Here is a 17,939-nt window from a genome sequence, read left to right as displayed (position 1 = left end):
CAAGCACTGTGGTTTTTAGCGGTTTCTAGCACCTAGAAACCGCTAAAAATACATTTGGCTTTAGTGTTTCAACGGTTTAAGTTACAAAATATTATGACCCCATTCCTGAACGCTACCAGTCTAACACATATGTGCCTTCTGTTTCCCTCTCTGGTACTCACAAGGACTTGTTAGAAGGGACTGTGACAAAAAACGCACCCAATGACTGAGGGAAATGAATTCAAAGCATACTTACTTCCTTCAGACTGGAATTTGGCATTACCTGATATGAAATATCTTTGTTTTATTTATTGAGATGCTTAGTTTTCAGATGATTTAAAAATGACATTACTTTTAAGAAGCTATTAATAGGCTAGTTGTTTAAATAAAACAAAATAATGGTGAGCGACCATTGCTCCTTTTCTATGATGATCACATTTTTGGGTTGCACATCGATTCACGTTGGTTGAGTGCTCTCCACTTCTATCCTAAATACTTTTAGCAACATTTAATTTTAAGAAAAGTGCTTTATTGGTGGTTGCGTTGCTTTTTTATGCAGTTCTTCTGAAGAGTAATTGAATGTGGAAAATGTCTGGCCACCTTGCAATTAACCTTTTTTACATCTAGTCTCCGTAAGAATATAGTTGAATAGCCCTGGTGTAGTGTATTGATGTTTTAGCTCAAAATCAATATGTCAACATTGGAGTGGTTTTGCACAGAACGACACCAACTGACCCCCATTCAATTGGCATCCCAAATGGCACCCTATTTCCTATACAGCGCACTACTTTTTACCAGGACTCATAGGGCACTATATTTTGTCAGCGTTATTATTCATGGTTAGTATGCTCAAAATGCTTTGCATGTTTCGTCACAATATTGTTTTGACGTTCGTTTTGGACTGATGCCCGACTGAGCGTTCTACTCAATGCATTGTCAATGAGCGCTGATGGAAGATTTAATCCAACGTGCATTAGAGGCTTGGAAATACTATGACATTCAAAAGTAGGCAAATAATTATTAGGAAAACCTTTTGTCATCGTTTTGATCTCGCCAGATTGACTTTAAATGCAGTATAACGTTAGCTAGCTTGATGGAAGGCCACCGGATTTTAGCTAGCTAACGTTAGCATTGCTAGCTATTTCTGACGAACTTTGCTAGCAAATGACAACATTGCCATATGTCTAAAGTAAATTTGATGACAGGATAAGGCTGGTAAAGTTGTTTCCTACTAAATATTTGACTACTTCAGCAATGTAATCGTTTTTCCAGGCACAAAATAGTAGGTAACCTCCGCCCAGAATGACTGGGTTTATCATCACTTTAGGGCACCACTATATCGCCGGCAGAGGGCGGCTTGAGAACGTTCATAACAATGGCATGACGTGACAGAGGTACAACCTATGTGTCTATAGTGCACGCAGTAGGTCTTTTATGATAGGCCCTTTTCACGTGACGTCAGACAACTTCCGTTCTGCCGCGATGCAGGTTATGTTTACATCCGGTGTCGCTTAGGAACGCTTAGCTAGTAGCACATCATTATGGAGTTCACCCAGTCCCTTTCACATCTGCCACCAATACGACTTAACGACGTAGAACGACTTGCTGACAAGTGGTCCCTTACTTCAAGATCGAAGCTTGATAAAGGCTACAAGTTCTTCGTTGAAGGTTACCTGTTTGATTATGAAGGTACGTGTTTATCTTTATTTAGCTTAAATTAGCCCTATGCTAGCGAAGGTTATGAGCTGACGAGTTTCTGTTTTGCAGCCTCTTTTTAATATTACTGCTGTTTGTATCGACCGTAAGATAAGAGTCAGTAATGTATTAATGGCTAATGCTGCGCCCTTTCTCCCAATCACTGTATTGAAACAGTCTCAAGTGTAGTTAACGGTGAGGTGACAGTGAGAGGGCGATGTTACAGGTCCATGAAGAAAAATGAGGAGGCTCATCGGCTTCAGGTTTCTCAGATAAACAGTTCTCTAACATTATGATAAGATAGGTTAAGATAGATAAGTTTTCTTTTTGTTGTGTTTTGCTGCGGTTGCAGATTTAATAAGAATGATTCCACAATGTTCCACTGTGGATCAGTTTGTTTCTCAGTCTGAGCTCTGATTTTGTATCATTAAACTTAATACACAACGAAATTCTAACAAACCGATGTGGGTTGTTGACGGCAATAAAGACTGGGAAAGATTCTGTGATAACTCAAAATGTTCAAATTTTCGATAAGTGTTGGCACTACTTGTCAAAGGTTTCAGAACAGCCAATTTTTCTTAATTAAAAAAAGAAATTGGGTTTTGAAAATTGTGTACAGTAGTTTATAATGAAACGCAGAAAAAATGTTTTGTAAGTACAGCACTAATTGTTATGTCTCTATGAACAGGTTACACTAGACTCTGCAGAGGTTCCTGTGGTACTCAATCACATGTCATGTTCCTGCTCTGCTGGGAAAGCACTATGTAATCACATAGTAGCACTTCTTTTTCAAAGTGCTCACTATGTTACCATGGGCTTTAAGACAGTGCCATTGCCTCTGTCATGCACCAGCGCACTGCAGACCTGGCACCGGCCTAGGACACAGGTCAGACATTATTTGTTACACTGATGCAGAACTTTGCAGTTTGTATTGACTTTTGACAATGTATTGTTCATCATTATTATATCACAGGGAATTGTACCAGAGGCCACCAATGATATGGCGGTGTGTAAACCAGCGGCTAAGAAAAAAACAAGTGTCAGAGCTGGTGTGAAGTGCACACTGTACCGAGCCTATGATGGTGAGTCTGAATGAGCCCCCGCCTGTACTAGAGCACAAAGACTTTAGTGCATTTCTAAAATAATACAAACATAAAAGTGATTATTATTTGTTACTTTTTATATAGACTTTCAGTGGATATTTTTTTATTTGTATTAGAAGCATGTACGAGACTGGATGAGTGTGGTTGTCTTTTTTAGTGAAAAAGATAAGGTGGCATTTAATGAAATCTAAACTTGACATATCTCACTTTCATGCCAGGGCCTATTCCGGATCCTCACGTCATGGCCAGTGCTGAGAAACTGAAAGACATCCGTCCACAACCAGGGATTTGCAAATTGCTGCACGGGCTTGAGGGCCTTAATTTGGTGGACTCTAAATTTGGCCCTGTGCCATTTGGGTCTGTGCTTTCTTACCAGTGCCCTCTAGAATTAAGTAGAGATATTATTAAACACCCTGGTGCCAGTGAGTTTCCTCAGTTGCCTATTGAAGGTTACAACTTTAAATTTCCCATTGATTTTGAGCCCAACTACATACAACAATGTCATTTGGACAGCCTGATTGTGTCAGAGGAGATGTCTGCTGCTATTGAAGCAGAAACAAGAATGCAGTCAGAATGCCAGCTGTGGAGCCAGGTACGCAAACCCCGACTGACAGCCAGCAGATTCCGTGAAATATGCCATGTTCGTGGGGAGTTGTCTGCCAAGGCTTTGGCAACCCGCATTCTGAGAGGAACTCCTCAGACAGCTGCTATGAGAAGAGGGTTGGATCTGGAACCTGAGATACTGAGGCAATATTCTGATTTTTGTGATGTCTCTCTGAAACAATGCGGGGTCATCATCCACCCTGATTCACCTCACCTTGCAGCCAGCCCGGATGCTAAAGTCTTCTGCCCAACAGAAGCACCACCATTTGGTCTTGCTGAGGTTAAGAGTTGCGATGTTGAAAATGTTACCCAAGTTAAACACCTGATCACAGTTAAAGGCCAGGCCTGCCTTAAGAAGAGCCACAAATACTACTATCAGGTTCAAGGCCAACTCGCCTTAAGCGGACTTCAGTGGTGTGACTTCATTACAGATACCCGCACTGACTTCACAGTTGAGAGAATCTTTAGGGATGAGGAGATTATCCACTCAATGCGACAGAAGCTTGATCATTTCTATTATAACATCTACATGGATGTCTTCTTAAGTTATAAAACATAAGGCAGAATTTTATGTGTAAATAGTGTTAAGGTAAATGTGGAAGGTGAACCTTTGACATTTTTTTCTTTAACTGCAAATTAACTTGTCATATACTGTATATCTCCTATGTACTGAAACACACATTTTGAAAAGGATTGTGATGTAAATGTCGACATGTTTTTCTTTAACTGCAAATGAACTTAATTGTGTTATATACTGTATATCTATGTATTGAAATACAAATTTTGAAAAGGATTGCGATGTTGTAAATGCTCTTACCAAAATCAAAAGGATTGGAAGCAGTTGCTTGCAAACATATATTTAATAGTTCCATCAGTGCCATGACACATAAGCACATAACATGGTTAATAGTTGGATATTTTTACAATATATCACATTAGGTTCATTAATAGCTATGAAAAAGTTATTACCCTTAACAAAAACATACAGTATAACATTAGATCAATTAAATTACCAACAAAGTTAATTCATATTTACATTTTTTTGTACATACAATACAGTAATATACAAGTACTTCTATTTACAGCCCATCTAGCTTACTCAGGAAATATACAACTTCCAGTTGACAAAAACATCAGACTGGTTTGTCTCCTTTAATGTCAAGAGGTCCCTGATAGTTCGACATGAGGCAGCAGATGGCCCACAGCTGATTCACTGAACCCACTGTGGAAAGAGGAACAAGCCCATCCCAGATATGGTACTCCTTCACCCTCCGTATGGCCCTCTCGACTAAAATCCTCAGCCGGGCGATGGCCTGGGTCTTAAGAGTGTCCTCCCTGCTGAGCTGAGGAGATTTTTACGGGAAGATACGGGAATTTCTGTTTGTTGTTTGAACAAAATGGTACACTGCAATAGCATCTTCTCGAAGATTGTGCCATGCTTCGGTGTTGGATGGGATACTGTTGCGATACAGACACCGGGAGAAAAGAAACAGCTAAATTAACATTCAGCTTTGACCAGGAATCAATATTTATCTAGCTATCATGCACAACAGTATTTGAATAGGTGAGTTACTATACATTCATGAATAAACTAACTGCCTAACAAAGGGTTAGATAGCTAGCTAAGTAAACTTGTTACATTACAGCCAGGCAGCAATGTAACGCTACCTTTTAACGTTATCGGTATCTGGTACTAAGTTGTTGTTAGCTAACGTTAGCCCACTTTTAAGTAACTAAGGCAGTGAACAATTATGAATTAACAATAACGTTAGCAAGTTACAAACCATTGCATATACGTAAACATTATTACTCTTAACTTTACTAATTTAACTTAAACGTACCTCAGAAGAGAAGTCTCAGGTTACGGGCGAACGGAAGTGAAGTTAACCTGCTACGCGGAAAGGCGGAAGTTAGATGACGTCATCGTGAAAAGGGCCTATTGGCTACATGTAATGACAAAATGCACGTACACACACAGGTCTTGTCATATACTGTACTGTACTGTACTGTACTGTCAGAAGGTGGTGGGGTCCTAATTTACACATTCAGCTGGTGGTTCTCTCACATCTCCCTTGAAAACTGGGATGATTCTTGTTCTGGAGGCAGAGCAAAGTCAAAATTGTCTATATATATATATATATATATATAATGTGTTTGTGTGTGTGTGTGTATGTGTGTATATATATATATATATATATATATATATATATATATATATATATATATATATATATATATATATATAACTCAGCAAAAAAGTTACATCTCTTTTTCAGGACCCTGTCTTTCAAAGATAATTAGTTAAAATCCAAATAACTTCACAGATCTTCATTGTAAAGGGTTTAAACACTGTTTCCCATGCTTGTTCAATTAACCATAAACAATTAATGAGCATGCACCTGTGGAACGGTCGTTAAGACACTAACAGCTTACAGACAGTAGTCAATTAAGGTCACAGTTATGAACATTTAGGACACTAAAGAGGCCTTTCTACTGACTCTGAAAAACACCAAAAGAAAGATGCCCAGGGTCCCTGCTCATCTGCGTGAACGTGCCTTAGGCATGCTGCAAGGAGGCATGAAGACTGCAGATGTGGCCAGGGAAAATAAATTGCAATGACAGCGCTACAGGGAGACAGGATGACAGCTGATCGTCCTCGCAGTGGCAGACCACGTGTAACAACACCTGCACATCCGAACATCACACCTGCGGGACAGGTACAGGATGGCAACAACAACTGCCCGAGTTACACCAGGAACGCACAATCCCTCCATCAGTGCTCAGACTGTCCGCAATAGGCTGAGAGAGGCTGGACTGAGGGATTGTAGGCTTGTTGTAATGCAGGTCCTCACCATACATCACCGGCAACAACGTCGTCTATGGGCACAAACCCACGGTCGCTCGACCAGACAGGACTGGCAAATAGTGCTCTTCACTGACGAGTCGCGGTTTTGTCTCACCAGGGGTGATGGTCGGATTCGCGTTTATCGTCAAAGGAATGAGCGTTACACCGAGGCCTGTACTCTGGAGCAGGATCGATTTGGAGGTGGAGGGTCCGTCATGGTCTGGGGCGGTGTGTCACAGCATCATCGGACTGAGCTTGCTGTCATTGAAGGCAATCTCAACGCTGTGCGTTACAGGGTAGACATCATCCTCCCTCATGTGGTACCCTTCCTGCAGGCTCATCCTGACATGACCCTCCAGCATGACAATGCCACCAGCCATACTGCTCGTTATGTGTGTGATTTCCTGCAAGACAGGAATGTCAGTGTTCTGCCATGGCCAGCGAAGAGCCCGGATCTCAATCCCATTGAGCACGTCTGGGACCTGTTGGATCGGAGGGTGAGGGCTAGGGCCATTCCCCCCTGAAATATCCGGGAACTTGCAGGTGCCTTGGTGGAAGAGTGGGGTAACATCTCACAGCAAGAACTGGCAAATCTGGTGCAGTCCATGAAGAGGAGATGCACTGCAGTACTTAATGCAGCTGGTGGCCACACCAGATACTGACTGTTACTTTTGATTTTGACCCCCCCTTTGTTCAGGGACACATTATTCAATTTCTGTTAGTCACATATCTGTGGAACTTGTTCAGTTTATGTCTCAGTTGTTGAATCTTGTAATGTTCATACAAATATTTACACATGTTAAGTTTGCTGAAAATATACGCAGTTGACAGTGAGAGGACGTTTCTTTTTTTTTGCTGAGTATATATATTATACCGTTCAAAAGTTTGGGGTCACTTAGAAATGTCCTTGTTTTCGAAAGAAAAGCAATTTTTTTGTCCATTAAAATAACATCAAATTGATCAGAAATACAGTGTAGACATTGTTAATGTTGTAAATGGCTATTGTAGCTGGAAACTGCTGATTTTTAATGGAATATCTACATAGGCATACAGAGGCCCATTATCAGCAACCATCAGTCCTGTGTTCCAATGGCACGTTGTGTTTGCTAATCCAAGTTTATCATTTTAAAAGGCTAATTATGTTAGCACGGCTGAAAACTGTTGTGCTGATTAAAGAAGCAATAAAACTGGCCTTCTTGAGACTAGTTGAGTATCTGGAGCATCAGCAATTGTGGGTTCCATTACAGTCTCAAAATGGCCAGAAACAAATAACTTTCTTCTGAAACTAGACAGTCTATTCTTGTTCTGAGAAATTAAAGACTATTCCATGTGAGAAATTGCCAAGAAACTGAAGATCTCGTACAACGCTGTGTACGACTCCCTTCACAGAACAGTGCAAACTGGCTCTAACCAGAATAGAAAGAGGAGTGGGAGGCCCCGGTGCACAACGGATGAAACTGTGAATTTTGGCCCATTCCTCCTGACAGAGCTGGTGTAACTGAGTCAGGTTTGTAGGCCTCCTTGCTCGCACAGGCTTTTTCAGTTCTGCCCACACATTTTCTATAGGATTGAGGTCAGGGCTTTGTGATGGCCACTCCAATACCTTGACCTTTTTGTCCCTAAGCCATTTTGCCACAACTTTGGAAGTATGCTTGGGGTCATTGTCCATTTGGAAGACCCATTTGTGACCAAGCTTGAACTTCCTGACTGATGTCTTGAGATGTTGCTTCAATATATCCACATAATTTTACTTCCTCATGATGCCATCTATTTTGTGAAGTGCACCAGTCCCTCCTGCAGCAAAGCACTCCCACAGCATGATGCTGCCACCCCCGTGCTTCACGGTTGAGATGTTTTTTCCCAGCTTGCAAGCACCCCCTTTTTCCTCCAAACATAACGATGGTCATATGGCCAAACAGTTCTATTTTTGTTTCATCAGACCAGAGGACATTTCTCCAAAAAGTACGACCTTTGTCCCCATGTGCAGTTGCAAACCGTAGTCTGGCTTTTTTATGGCGGTTTTGGAGCAGTGGCTTCTTCCTTGCGGAGCGGCCTTTCATGTTATGTCGATATAGGACTCGTTTTACTGTGGATATAGATACTTTTGTACCTGTTTCCTCCAGCATCTTCACAAGGTCCTTTGCTGTTGTTCTGGGATTGATTTGCACTTTTTGCACCAAAGTAGGAGACAGAACGTGTCTCCTTCCTGAGCGGTATGATGGCTGCGTGGTCCCATGGTGTTTATACTTGCGTACTATTGTTTGTACTGATGAACGTGGTACCTTCAGGCTTTTGGAAATTGCTCCCAAGGATGAACCATACTTGTGGAGGTCTACAATTTCTTTTCTGAGGTCTTGGCTGATTTCTTTTGATTTTCCCATGATGTCAAGCAAAGAGGCACTGAGTTTGAAGGTAGGCCTTGAAATACATCCACAGGTACACCTCCAATTGACTCAAATGATGTCAATTAGCCTATCAGAAGCTTCTAAAGCCATGACATAATTTTCTGAAAATTTCCAAGCTCTTTAAAGGCACAGTCAACGTAGTGTATGTAAACTTCTGACCAACTGGAATTGTGATACAGTGAATTATAAGTGAAATAATCTGTCTGTAAACAATTGTTGGAAAAATTACTTGTGTCATGCACAAAGTAGATGTCCTAACCGACTTGCCAAAACTATAGTTTGTTAACAATACATTTGGGGAGTGGTTGAAAAACGAGTTTTAATGACTCCAACCTAAGTGTATGTAAACTTCCGACTTCAACTGTATGTATGTATGTATGTATGTATGTGTGTGTGTGTGTCTGTGTGTGTGTGTGTGTGTGTGTGTGTGTGTGTGTGTATATATATATATATATATATATATATATATATATATATATATATATATATATATATATGTGTACAAATTTATGAAAACCATTTAATATTAGGTATAAGGTTAGCAGTATTTTTAGGGTTAGGTTTAAAATCAGATTTTACGACTGTGGCTGTCACCTAGTGACTACCCTGTAGAGTTGTCCCAATAGATGCCAACCTGATAAAGTATTCTTTCATCTGTCATGCACATGTTCAAGTTTGTTGTTCTTATCCATTGAAGAGAGCCACAAATGGATCAGGTACCTACAGCCCTGTGATGTTCCTATACAGTGCATCATCCTCTAGAGAAAAGCATCCTGCAGTTTATAATATCTCAACAGATCCTTATTGATTTTACAGATAAGATGTTACTATCCTATATAATGGGATGATTAACTAAATCCAGCACAATCTTTCAAGTATTTAATCTTTCATTGACTGATTAACTAATAATGCTTTGAATACAGTGGGCTAATATAGTCCCATTACGTGACCAAACAATGTGATTTTGTGATAAAAGGATATTATGTAAACTACAATCTAATCTGTCAATTTAAATGAAACTTGAATAGAATATCTGCCCATTCCAAAGATTCGAAAGACATTTTTTCACTTACTAACTATTAAGTCCAAGTAGGTGTAAAATGTCCCACCTAGTCTCATTTGTACCATAAGATGTAATAGTTTTCTCTCTTTGTTTGGCAAAAGGGAAGTGGAGAGGACAATGTGATTTAAGATTTCCTGTTTTTTGTGGAGGTGGGGTGGGGGGGGTAGAATGATTACTTTTATACTATCCCAGATATTGCTTAAAGAGGTAGGGTTTCAAGATGTAGGCTTAAGGTTTTCTCCTTTTGTTTGTGAACAGGGAAGTGGTGAAGAAAATGGAACAATGAAGTACGTGCAGAATTACATTCGGGAAACTGTAGGTGCTTTAAGACATTGGTTACGAAATATCAGAGTTTAAAAATTAACACTGTATACACTGAGTACACCAAACATTAGGAACACCTTCCTAATATTGAGTTTCAATCCCTCCCCATGTTGGCTCCAATGCTTCCCACAGTTTTTTTGTCAAGTTGGCTGGATGTCCTTTGGGTGGTGAACCATTCTTAATACACATGGGAAACTGTTGAGCGTTAAAACCCCAGCAGTGTTGCAGTTCTTGGCACAAACCGGTGTGCCTGGCACCTAATACCATACCCCTTTCAAAGGCTTTAAAAATTTTTCTTGCCCATTCACACTCTGAATTGCACACACACGATCCATGTCTGAATTGTCTCATTGCTTAAAAATCCTTCTTTAACCTGTCTCCTCCCCTTCATCTACATTGATTAAAGTTGATTTATCAAGTGACATCAATAAGGGATCATAGCTTTCACCTGGATTCACCTGGTTAGGCTATGTCATGGAAAGAGCAGGTGTTCCTAATGTTTTGTACATTCAGTGTAGTACCGTAATGTCTATCTAAGCCAACTCATAGTAGTAAGTGTTTAGCACTGATATCTATTCAGAAATAGCCAATCTCTGTTTTACTTTGAGTGTCACCCCTTTTAACCTTCCGAGAGAGTTGTCAGGGAATATCGCCACGGCTGTGTACATCCCGCTCCAAACCGACACCAAAAATGCTCAAAGATCTTCATTGGACCCTGAACAATCTGCAGATGGATTTACTATTATATTACTATCAACACATTAACTGTCCAACTCGTGGAGATTTTACGCTGGACCGCTGATACATGCCTTTTCGACACGGGTATAAGGCCATCTCCCATCCTCCTTTCAGCAAATCTGACCATGACTCCATTTTGCTCCTTCCTGCTACAAACAAAGCCTCAAGAGGGAAGTTCCGATGGTCAGGTCTGTACAACGCTGGTCTGACCAATCAGAATCCATACTCCAAGACTGTTTTGATCACGTGGACTGGAATATGTTTCGGGTCTCCTCTGGGGATAACATCAATGAATACGTCGACTCAGTCACCAGATTCATAAAAAAATGCATAGATGATGTGGTACCGATAGTGTCTTTCAAAACTTATCCAAATCAAAAACCGTGGATTAATGGCAGCCTTGTCGGGAAACTGAAGGAGAGAGATGCTGCTCATAAACACAGCAAGGTGACCAGGGACAATTGTATGGTTAAACAGTACAAATACATCCTATGCAAATCGCTCAACATGGTGAGACACAATTATAGGGACAAAGTGAAGGAGCGATTCAGCGGGTCGGATACGAGGCGTATGTGGCAGGGGCTTCTAACAATCACGGATTACAAAAGGAAATCCAGTCACGTCTCGGATGTCTATGCCGCCATACCGGACGAGCTAAACACCTTTTTCTCACATTTCGTGCAAAACAACTCTGAGCTGCCGAGGAGAGCCCCTGACGACAACGAGGGCTACGAGCTTACGGTCTCCAGAGTCAATGTATGTAAGTCATTCAAACGTGTTAACCCTCGCAAAGCTGTCAGACGAAATATCTAGCCACGCCCTCGGAGCGTGTGCGGACCAGCTAGTTGTTGTGTTTTTTGACATCTCTCTCTAGCTCAGGCCGTTATCCCCACCTGCTTCAAGATGTCCACTGTCATCCCTGTGCCCAAGAAAGGGAAGGTAACTTAACTGAATGACTACCGATCTGTAGCACTCACTTTTGTCATCATGAAGTACTTCAAGAGGCTAATCAAAGGCTACATCAGCTCCTCCCTCCAAGACACACACAACCCTCTCCAATTTGCCTACCGCCCCGCTACCGGATGACACAATCGCCATTGCACTGCACACTGCCCTCACCCACCTGGACAAGATACATGCCTATGTGAGGATGCTGTTCATCGACTACAGCTTGGCCTTCAATACCATAGTGCCCTTTTAAGCTCACCACAAAGCTCACAGCCCTGGGACTGAACTCCTCCGTATAAAACTGTGTCCTGGACTTCCTGACGGGCCGCCCCCAGGTGGTGAAGCTAGGCAACATTACCTCCTCCACACTGATCCTCAACACATGGGCCCCATAAGGGTGCATGCTCAGGCCCCTCCTGTACTCCGTGTATACCCACGACTGCGTGGCCTCACACAGTTCCAACTCCATCATCAAGTTCGCTGACGACACGACAGTATTAGGCCTGATTACCAACAACGATGAGACGTACAGGGAGGAGGTAGGCCCTCTGACGGTGTGGTGCCAGGTAAACAACCTCTCCCTCAATGTCAGCAAAACAAAGGAGTTGATGGGGACTTCAGGAGGAACCAGGCTGGGCACGCCTCCATCCTCATCAACGAGGCCATCGTGGGGAAGATCAATAACTTCAAGTTCCTCGGCGTACACATCTCAGAAAAGCTGAAATGGTCAAACCACATGGACACCGTATTGAAGAAGGCAAGACAGCGACGCTTTAACCTCAGGAGGCTGAAGAAATTCGGCCTGTCCCAGAGGGCCCTCCTGTTTTACAGGAGCACCATCGAGAGCATACTGCCGGGCTGCATCACAGCCTGGTACGGCAACTCCCCTGTCGCTGACCGCAAGGCATTACAGATAGTGGTACGCTAAGCTGAACGCAACAATAGGATCACACTTCCTGCCCTCCAGGACACCTACAACACCAGGTGTTGCAGGAAGGCCAAGAAGATCATCAGGGACCTCAGCCATCCAAGCCACTGCCTGTGTTCCCCGCTTCCATCACACAGACGTGGGCAGTACAGGAGCGTCATGGCTAAAACTAACAGACTGGCCAATAGAGTCTACCCCCAGACCATCAAGCTGCTGAATAGCCATCACTAGTCAGCTACTTGCTCCCCTTGTCCCCGAACCTGCCCCCCCCCGGACTAGAAATTAGCTATAACTGGGCTAATAACTCACTATCTAGCAAAGAATATGAACACAGGTGTCTACATGCAGCTCTCGCTTTGATATCCAACCAAGCGAATCTACTCGCGACCGCTCATGCTATAAACAGTCCAGATCAAAGTGAATGGGTTCCTGAGAATGGGTTCCTGAGTTTACAAATAACACAAATTATACTTATTTTATTTATTTAATTTACAAAGTTATGCTCACCCAATCCCCCTGTGTGAAAAAGTAATTGCCCCCTTACACTCAGTAATTGGTTGTGCTACCTTTAGCTGCAATGACTCCAACCAAACGCTTCCTGTAGTTGTTGATCAGTCTCTCACATCGCTGTGGAGGAATTTTGGCCCATTCTTCCATGCAGAACTGCTTTAATTCAGCGACATTTATGCGTTTTCAAGCATGAACTGCTTGTTTCAAGTCCTGCCACAATATTTCAATTGGGATTAGGTCTGGACATTGACTAGGCCATTCCAAAACTTCCATTTATTTTGCCTTTTAGTCATTTCCATGTAGACTTGATTGTGTTTTGGATCATTGTCTTGCTGCATGACCCAGCTGCGCTTCAGCTTCAGCTCACAGACGGATGGCCTGACATTCTCCTGTATAATTATCTGATACAGAGCAGAATTCATGGTTCCTTCTATTAAGGCAAGTCATCCAGGTCCTGAGGCAGCAAAGCATTCCCAAACCATCACGCTGCCACCACTATGCTTGACCGTTGGTATGAGGTTTTTACTGTGGAATGCAGTGTTTGGTTTTCGCCAGACATAATGGGACCCATCTCGTCCAAAATGGCCACCAACCAGACTTCATGGGGCCAGATTAAGAGTGGTTTCACATGGCCAAAACTATATAAATAATAGGTATAAAGCCTAATTATGTCTTAATGCTTAAGGTAGTGTGGAAGACCAAATAAAATGAAACAGGTATGCTATTCATAGATTTTTTTGTTTTTTTTTATATGACCAAGCATGTTAAATAAATGTGCCAAAATGGGGATCTGAATGACCAATTTTTAAAAAGTTTTTTTTTCATATTTGGAACTTTCACATTAACACATCACAGTTCCTCCCCGTCAAAATATTTAATTAAATCTGTGGATTTGAATTATATAAAATACTTCTCAAAACAGTGCTTTGATATTTAGCAATATGGTAAGTATTTCTCCCATACTGTATATTTCATTCAAATCAACATGGATACCTACAGTGCCTTCAGAAAGTATTCATACCTCTTGACTTATTCCACATTTTGTTGTGTTACAGTCTGAATTCAAAATGGATTACATCGATTTTTCTCTCTCACCCATCTACACACAATAACCCATAATGACAAAGTGAAATGTTTTTAGAAATAAACAAATTAAACGAAATACAAAAATATCTCATTTACATAAGTATTCATACCCCTGAGTCAATACATGTTAAAATCACCTTTGGCAGCAATTACACCTGCAAGTGTTTCTGGGTAAGTCTCTAAGAGCTTTGCACACCTGGATTGTATGATATTTGCACATTCTTCTTCTTAAAATTCTTCAAGCTCTGTCAAATTGGTTCTTGATCATTGCTAGACAGCCATTTTCAAGTCTTGCCATAGATTTTCAAGCCAATTTAAAACTATAACTTGGCCACTCAGGAACATTCAATGCCGTCTTGGTAAGCAACTCCATTGTAGATTTGGCCTTGTGCAAAACTCCCCAGTATTTGCCGACGTCAAGCATACCCATACCATACAGGTGCAGCTCAATAAATTAGAATATTGTGGAAAAGTTAAGTCATTTCAATAATTCAATTGACAAAGTGAAACTCATATCGTGGATTAATTACACAAAAAGTGAAATAGTTCAAGGCTGTATTTGTTTTAATCTTGATGATTACGGCTTACAGCTCATGAAAACCCCAAATTTAGTATCTCAGAAAATTAGAATATTGTGAAAAAGTTCAATAATGTAGACTCACTCTAATCAGCTAACTCAAAACACTAACTCAAAACACCTGCAAAGGTTTCCTGAGCCTTTAAATGGTCTCTCAGTCCAGTTCAGTAGGCTTCACAATCATGGGGAAGACTGCTGACTTGACAGTTGTGCAGAAGACAGTCATCAACACCCTCCACAAGGAGGGAAAGCCTCAAAAGATCATTGCTAAAGAAGCTGGCTGTTCACAGAGTGCTGTATCCAAGAATTTTCATGGAAAGTCGAGTGGAAGGAAGAAGTGTGGTAGGAAAAGGTGCACAAGCAACAGGGATAACCGGAGCCTTGAGAGGATTATCAAGCAAAGGCCATTCAAAAATGTGGGGGAGCTTCACAAGGAGTGGACTGAGGCAGGAGTCAGTGCATCAAGAGCCACCACGCACAGACGTATCCAGGAAATGGGCTACAACTGTCGCATTCCTCGTGACAAGACACTCCTGAACCAGAGGCAACGTCAGAAGCATCTTACCTGGGCTAAGGAGAAAAATAACTGGTCTGTCGCTCAGTGGTCCGAAGTCCTCTTTTCAGATGAAAGTACATTTAGCATTTTATTTGGCAATCAAGGTCCAAGAGTCTGGAGGAAGAGTGGAGAGGCACAGAATCCAAGTTGCTTGAAGTCCTGTGTGAAGTTTCCACAGTCAGTGATGATTTGGGGAGCCATGTCATCTTCCAGGAGGACTTAGCACCTGCCCACAATGCCAAAGGTACCAATACCTGGTTCAATGACCATGGGATTACTATGCTTGATTGGCCAGCAAACTCGCCTGATCTGAACCCCATAGAGAATTTATGGGGTATTGTCAAGAGGAAGATGAGAGACACGAGGCCCAACAATGCAGACGAGCTGAAGGCCGCTATCGAAGCAACCTGGGCTTCCATAACACCTCAGCAGTGCCACAGGCTGATCGACTCCATGCCACGCCGCATAGATGCAGTGATTCATGCAAAAGGAGCCCCAACCAAGTACTGACTGCATGTACAAGAACATACTTTTCATGTCTGTATTAAATGTCATTTTTTCACTGGTCTTATGTCATATTCTAATTTTCTGAGATACTACATTTGGGGTTTTAATGAGCTGTAAGCCTTAATCATCAAGATTAAAACAAATACAGGCTTGAACTATTTCACTTTTTGTGTAATTAATCCACGATATATATGAGTTTCACTTTGTCAATTGAATTGTTGAAATTACTTAACTTTTCCACAATATTCTAATTTATTCAGCTGCACCTGTATATCCTGCATGGTTGGCCCTGTCCAAGGGTATCGTCAGATGGGGCCACGGTGTCTCCCCCCCCCCTCCAGTATCTATGCTGCAATAGTCTATGTGCCTGGGGGCTAGGGTCAGTCTGTTATATCTGGCGTTATTCTCCTGTCTTATCCGGTGTCCTGTGTGAATTTAAGTATACTCCCTCTAATTCTCTCTCTCTCCCTCTCTCCCTCCCATCCCGGAGGACCTGAGCCCTAGGACCATGCCTCAGGACTACCTGGCCTGATGACTCCTTGCTGTCCCCAGTCCACCTGGTCGTGTTGCTGCTCCAGTTTCCACTCTTCTGCCTGCGGCTATGGATCCCTGACCTGTTCACCGGACGTGCTACCTTGTCCCAGACCTGCTGTTTTTAACTCTCTCTCTCTACCGCACCTGCGATTTCAACCTCTAAATGCCCGGCTATGAAAAGCCAAGTGACATTTACTCCTGATGTACTGACCTGTTGCAACCTCTACAACCACTGATTATTATTTGACCCTGCTGGTCATCTATGAACGTTTGAACATCTTGGAGAAAAATCTGGCCTTAATGGCCATGTACTGTTATAATCTCCACCCGGCACAGTCAGAAGGAGACTGGCCACTCCTCAGAGCCTGGTTCCTCTCTAGGTTTCTGCCTTTCTAGGGAGTTTTTCCTAGCCACCGTGCTTCTACATCTGCATTGCTTGCTGTTTGTGGTTTTAGGCTGGGTTTCTGTATAGCACTTTGTGACATCTGCTGATGTAAAAAGGGCGTTATGAATACAATTTGATTGATGATGCAGCCACCACCATGCTTGAAAATAAGGAGGCAGTTACTCAGTGATGTGTTGTGTTGGATTTTCCCCAAACATAAGGCTTTGCATTTGGGCAAAAAGTGTATTCCTTTGCAGTTTTGTTGTTTCAATATTACTTTATTGCCTTGTTGCATACAATATAGATGTTTTGGAATGTTTTTATTCTGTATATTTGTATTCTTATTTTCACTCTGTCATTTAGTTCATTATTGTGGAGTCACTACAATGTGGTTGATCCATCCTCAGTTTTCTCCCATCACAGCCATTGAACTCTGTAGCTGTTTTAAAATCACCAATGGCCTCATGGTAACATCCCTGAGCATTTAATTCCTGTCTTGCAGTTCAGTTAATCAGAAAGATGACTGTATCTTTGTGTCTGGGTGGTTTAATACATAATCCACAACATAATTATTAACTTGACCATGCTTAAAGAGATATTACATTTCTAATTTGTTATTGTTACCAATCTACCATTCACTGCCCTTATTTATGAGGCTCCCTGGTCTTTGTAGTTGAATCTGTGCTTGAAATTAAATCATTGACAGAGACCTTTCAGATGTATGTACGGGGGACAGAGGAAGGGTTAGTCATTCAAAAATCATGTTTACCCCTATTATTTCACACAGAGCGAGTCCATGTAACTTATTATGTGATTTGTTAAGCCACATTTTATTCCTGAACTAATTTAGGCTTGCCTAAACAAAGGGGCTGAATATTTATGCAACAACTATATTTTAGTTATGAATTTTGTATTCATCTTTAAAAAATAAATCTTCTACTTTGACATTACAGAGTATTTTGTGTAGATTGTTGACAAAAAAGGCATTAATTCTTGAAGAATACAACTTTTAAATGCCTCGTGTTTAATTCAAATGTAGTATCCCATCAGAACCCCAAATATAAGCTTGTTTTACTCGATTGTTTTTAAGCAATGTAATTGTAAACAAACACTGTATAGCCTCAAAACATGGTTACAACTATCATTTTTATAC

This window comes from Coregonus clupeaformis, chromosome 40, assembly GCF_020615455.1.
Source record: "Coregonus clupeaformis isolate EN_2021a chromosome 40, ASM2061545v1, whole genome shotgun sequence".
NCBI lineage: Eukaryota > Metazoa > Chordata > Actinopteri > Salmoniformes > Salmonidae > Coregonus > Coregonus clupeaformis.
The sequence above is the reverse complement of the archived record's forward strand: the minus strand, read 5'-3'. Positions refer to the sequence as shown.